Raw genomic sequence first — 6,000 nt, forward strand, 5'->3', positions numbered from 1 at the left:
TTCACTGTCTTAAAAGGCAGGATTGGGACTCGCCCAGGCCCTGGGTTTATGTGTGGGGCTTAGTTCCATGAGACTTATACATTGATTTCGGGGCTTACGTCCCGGACGCGCCCAACGCCCAACGTACTGGGCTCGCCTAATATAACATTATGCTATTGTATGTAACTAATCTTGTAAATTCTCAAATTTTCTTAATAAATCGTTGACTATTCAAAATTACTTTTTTCTTAATCATAAATCATTAAATTGAGAGTATTTTATGTCATAATTAAAATATAAATTATTGCACGTTATCTACTAAGACTGCTATGATAGTTAATTTTAAATAAATCTTTAATTTAAAAAAATATTTATTTATTAACTTTTGGTATGCCTTTACTATATAACAGGCTATAATTTTTTATTATCATTTTTCTAAATATTATTTTTTTCATGTTTACGAGATATAATACTTATTAATTTAATAGTTCAGCATTAGCTAGTAACTATTTGCAAATAATTAGTTATCATGGTACTGTATGCTGAATTATGCTTTATTAACTTGTTGAAACTTAAAAATAAATTATGCAAGATAATCATATTTAAATTGTGAATTATATTTTTATACAAATTCTCTTACAATTAGAAAGCATATTAAATAAAAGGAGTATTTTAAAAAAATATTAAATTATAATATCGAAATTCTTTCAAAATTCATTACTCCTTAAGAGATACATATAAGATTTCGTATCGAATACATTACTTTTGATGTTTGAATTGTAACGATGTTGCAGCTAATTTGCATATTATGATATATGTCATAGTTTTCGTATTATTCATAGTTGAATTATAATTTATAAATATTTTAAATAGATTATTTATTATAATTTTGTAATTTTAATGTAATTTTTATAATTATTTTTTATTTTATACTATCTTAAAATTCTTGAAATTAGTAAAATTTAAAGATCCTTGGGACTTACGTCTCATGTCTCAGGGCTTACGCCTCGCCTCGTCAGAGGTAAAATGCCTCGCCTCGCCTCACGCCCCCGCCTTTTAAAATATTGTTTGGATTTTGATTTTAATTACGATTATTGGGATATGATTATAGTTTATTTAAATTTGATTGGTTTCATTAGAAGAAAAAAGTTAATTATTTGACATAAATAATATTTTATGCACTGACCAAAATGATTCTGAGTGTAGAACTCCAAAATTTTTATTAAAACGACCAAACCAAACAGGTTAATTCTTACAAAATGAATACACTATGTATAAACTGCTAAGGAATGAAAATTGAAAAGGTTGGGGGGAAAGATCAGTTCCATTAAAGGAGGACGGAAAATTTTCACTACTTGAAAGTCTGAAGAAAATATTACAGTGTTAAATTAAAGGGAAAAAGCCATTATTACCCATGTACTATTGAAAACAGTACACGTTTGTTCTCCGTTTCACTTTACGTCCAAAACTCATCCTACCACTAACAAACTTGATGGAATTGCCCCTAACCATAACGGATCTGCACCGTGGCAACTGACTCCTTCAATTTTTTCCATATCAGCTGCCAAATCACTCGACCCTACCAAATTAAAATCCCACAGACCTCATTACATTCTCCATTGACAAAGAATTAGAGCTCACACGACCCCAAGCCTATTTACCTCACACCCCTATGCACATTTATAAGTAAAACTTGGTTGGATGGATAGACTTCAATTAAATTATTCAGGGTAAGAATAATAGAGATAGGTTTGTCTTTGTTGTGTTTTGTAACAATCCGATCGGCCGTTTTGAACGTTTGCACTTCGCTCGCCAGTTCTCGGGTAGGACTAGCCCCTTATGATATACTATGACTTATGTAAATCGTCGGTTTTGCTTTTCAGGTTAATCGGAATGGATTTGGAAGAACAATTCTCAGCTTGAAGCTTTAAATTTGAAAGGTTTGACCAAGTTTTGACTTCTTAGTATTCGATCTCGGATTTGGATTTTTATGATTTGGTTAGCCCCGTTAGGTGATTTTGGAATTGGGAGCGCGTCCGGAATGTATTTTGGAGGACCGTGGTAGGTTTAGGCTTGAATTGACGAAATTCGAAATTTGGCATTTTTCGGTCGGCAGTGGAAATCTTGATATAGAGGTCAGAATTGAATTTCGGAAATTGGATAGGTCCATAGTGCCATTTGTGACGTGTGTGCAAAATTTCAGGTCATTCGAAGTTGATTTGATAGGTTTCAACGTCATTTGTGGAATTTGAAAGTTTCTAAGTTCTTAGGCTTGAATCCGAGAGTGATTTGATGTTTTGATGTTGTTTTGAGTATTCCGAAGGTTGGAACAAATTTGAATGATGTTATGGGATGTGTTGGTATGTTTGGTTGAGGTCCCAAGGGCCTCGGGTGAGATTCGAGTGGTTAACGGACCAATTCTAGGTTTTGGAGAGTTGCACATTTTCTCGTATTTTGTTGCAAAATGTTGTTCTTCGTGTTCGCGAGAGGGCCGTCGCATTCGCGATGCAGATGTTGAGTGAGGCTGGCGAGTTGCTCTTTGCGTTCGCGATGTTGGTCCCGCGTTCGTGAAGGTTAAGTCAGAAGGTGCATCGCGAACGCGTGGCATAGTTCAGGTTCTCATAGAAGGGTGAAGCAGGCTTGGGCATAAGGCCCTAAGGCATCGCGTTCGCAGCCAGAGGAACGCATTCGCGTAGGCTAAGATGAGTAAGGCATCGCGTTCGCGTAAGAGAAAGGTTTGAGCTGTGACTTTTGTGCTTCGCGAACGCGACGCTTTGACTGTGTTCGCGAAGAAGGAATTAATCCCTAGGCAGAATGTTTAAATAGTTTCCTTCGCGATTTTTAGTCTATTTTCCACCATTGTTGAGCGGTTTTAAAGCTTTTTGAGAGGGGTTGATGAGGGAATCGAAGGGACACACTTGAAAGTAAGATTTTTGAACTCAATACTCGATTCTACGGTGATTTCTACCTAATTAGATATGAAATTAGTGAGATTTAAAGCCTAAAATTGGGAAATTAGGGCTTGAAATTGGAGAGTGTAAATTGGGGATTTGAGGAAACATTTGAGGTCCGATTTTGATGTTCTTGGTATGTATGGACTCGTGGGAGGATAAGAATTCTAGTGATGTGATTTTTATCGAAATCTGAGACATGAGCTCGGGGGTCGGGTTTGGCCAATTTCGGATTTTTGTGTTAATTTGATTATTTCGCTTGGGCTTTGTTCCTTTAGCGCGTATTAATGGTATGATACTGATTTTGGTTAGATTTGGAGCAATTGGAGGCCGATTCGAGGGGCAAAGGCATTGCAGGCTAGAATTTGGACCGGATTGAGGTAAGTAATGATTGTAAATGTTGTCCTGAGGGTATGAAACCCCGGATTTCACATCGTTGTGCTATTTTGAGGTGACACACACGTTAGATGACGAGCGTTGGGTCGTGCACCATTGAGGATTGTGACTTGGTCCGTCCCGTACGACTATTAAGTCGCGTCTTTGATTGAAAACTGTTTGATATCATTGTGTTTTAAAAAGTATTACTATGTTTTGAGTTGAATGCCATATTTGGGCCTCATGCCAACTATTTTGGACCCTTAGGGTATTTTTACTACTATTCCTTACTGTTTTGACTTATTATCTGTACTCAGTCATGTTGTATTTTACTAATTACATAGCTCAGCCGTATTTTCTCCGTTTTGATACTTAAAACGATATTTTGGGCTGAGTTTCCTGTTTTATTGTTGCCAGAGTGGCTTGAGAGGTCTCTGACTGAGTGAGGCCGAGGGCCTGTGTTGTGAGGATATTATGGGATCAAGTTGCGCGCTGCCGCATGTTATACTGATTCATGATATTATGAGGCCGATGGCCTGATTAATTTATGCCATGAGGTGGCTTGTTTTTATGTGAGGCCGAGGGCCTGATTGATTATGCCACGAGGTGGCTTGTTATAGCGTTTGGGCTGTAGGAGCCCCTACGGAGTCTGAACACCCCCAGTGAGCGTGGATACCTAGTGTGAGTGATGTGATGTAGCTCGAGGGGCTGTTGTTGATTCATATTGTTGCCCGAGGTGCTATTCTTGATCCGTGTTTTGCCCGAGGGGCGGTTCTTGATTCAAGTTATGCCCGAGGGGCTGATTACGAGTGATTGTGAGATAGCCCGATGAGCTAGTTCTGTTGATATTATGCCCGAGGGGAAGTTTATGGTACATGTTTTTACCCGATGGGCTGTTTATGATTCTATCCTTTTCTCACTGTTTTCATCACTCGTTTGAAATTGTTGAAAGATGTTTTAAAAGGAAAGGTTTTACTAAAACTGAATTGTTTTACGAGAAAAATGGTTTATGTATTGTTTTGAGCAATGTAATGTATTTGTTGTAGTGTTGTGGCGTGAAATTATGTGCTTTCTTACTGCTCAACTTTCATTTACTTTTATTACTTACTGAGTTGGCGCACTCACATTACTCCCTGTACCTTGTGTGCAGATCCAAGAGTTGCAGGTCGCGATAGTGAGCATTGATTTGTCCATTCAGCAGGATTTTGGAGTCGACAAGGTAGCTGCATGGCGTTCGCAGCCCTGTTCTTCTCCCTCCTATCTTCCTTGGGATTATTTAGTATAGTCTTCCAGTGTTGTTTAGACTTTATTGTATTGAGACAGAGATGTAGTTGCTCGTGACTTGTGACACCCCGATGTCGGGCTTATGTATCTATTCCGCATTGGTCATGTAGACTTCATTATGAGATTTCTTGTTAATTAATGGCTTAAAAATAACTTTTATAGAATAACAGTTTGATTTGGGAATTTTGTCCGCTGGCTAGTTTCACGATAGGTGTCATCACGACCGGGTCGGTTTTAGGGTCGTGATAGTTGGTATCAGAGCCTAGGTTACATAGGTCTCACGAGTCATGAGCAGGTTTAGTAGAGTCTCGCGAATCGGTACGGAGACGTTTATACTTATCCTTGAGAGGCTGCAGAACCTTTAGAAAATCCCACATTCTCTAATTCTTATCGTGTGACATTGATTCAGCTTGAAATGTGATTCTTTGAATTCTTTCCACACATTCATATGCTCACATGAGCGCTTGGTATCAGTTGTGCATCGACGGCTTGTGATTCCCTTATCGAAGGGCGAGATGTGATTTCTGTGTGTTGATGTTGGGCCAGTCTGGAGGACTTGAAGCCGGGCTTTGCCTATAGCTTGAGCATTGAGGCATTGATTGTGTGAGCGTGTGCTTTTGGATTTATATCTTTGATAGTGTTCCTATTAGTAGAAATGATGACTGGATGGCTACGTGATGAGTATGATGTGACTGCGAGATGTGTTCATATGATTTGACTGTGACGAGAAGAGGCCGCTTGAAGGTATAAAGAACTATTTGGTACTTGATTTTCGTCGTGATTTGATGTATAGCCCGAGTTGTGCGCGTGTTGAAGGATCTTTTCGTGTTGTCTAATTAGAGAGTATAGTAGATTTCATATTACGATATGAGTTCAAACTCGGGAAGATTAAGTGATTGTGTGATGTTTATGATGGTGGAAGGGTATAAAGAGATGTTAGTTTGAGGCGAAGCAGGTGGGTTATCTCCTACGGAATGTTCTGAAGTTGTGTGATACCTATCATGTTTTGTAGCGAGATCTTTATTACCAGTTAAATATATGTGTTGCAATTTGAATTTGGATCGCTTGAGAGTGGGCTTGTTTGTTACGAGGATGAATACGATATTTACAGATGATTTGAGTACTAGATGGTTTGTGTTGCATGAGCTTATGAATGATTTAGTTTAATCTCACCATGGTATTATGGCAGTAGTAGAATATGGGCATTGTGAGTTCTGTGTGTTTTGACCTATGGCTTTAAGTCAAGTGGGGGAGTCTGTTATTGATTAGTTTATTGCACGGTTATGTGTTGTATCGGTTTCAGTTTGAGGTATACTAGTGAATTAGTTGTGGCTTGCAGGGGTTGAGATCGAGGATGGCTCGAGTAAAGGAAATTTTTAATAAAGGTTATGTTATGCTTTATGGCTGAATG

The sequence above is a fragment of the Nicotiana sylvestris genome, chromosome 1 (genome assembly GCF_000393655.2).
Source record: "Nicotiana sylvestris chromosome 1, ASM39365v2, whole genome shotgun sequence".
In the NCBI taxonomy this organism is placed as follows: Eukaryota; Viridiplantae; Streptophyta; class Magnoliopsida; order Solanales; family Solanaceae; genus Nicotiana; species Nicotiana sylvestris.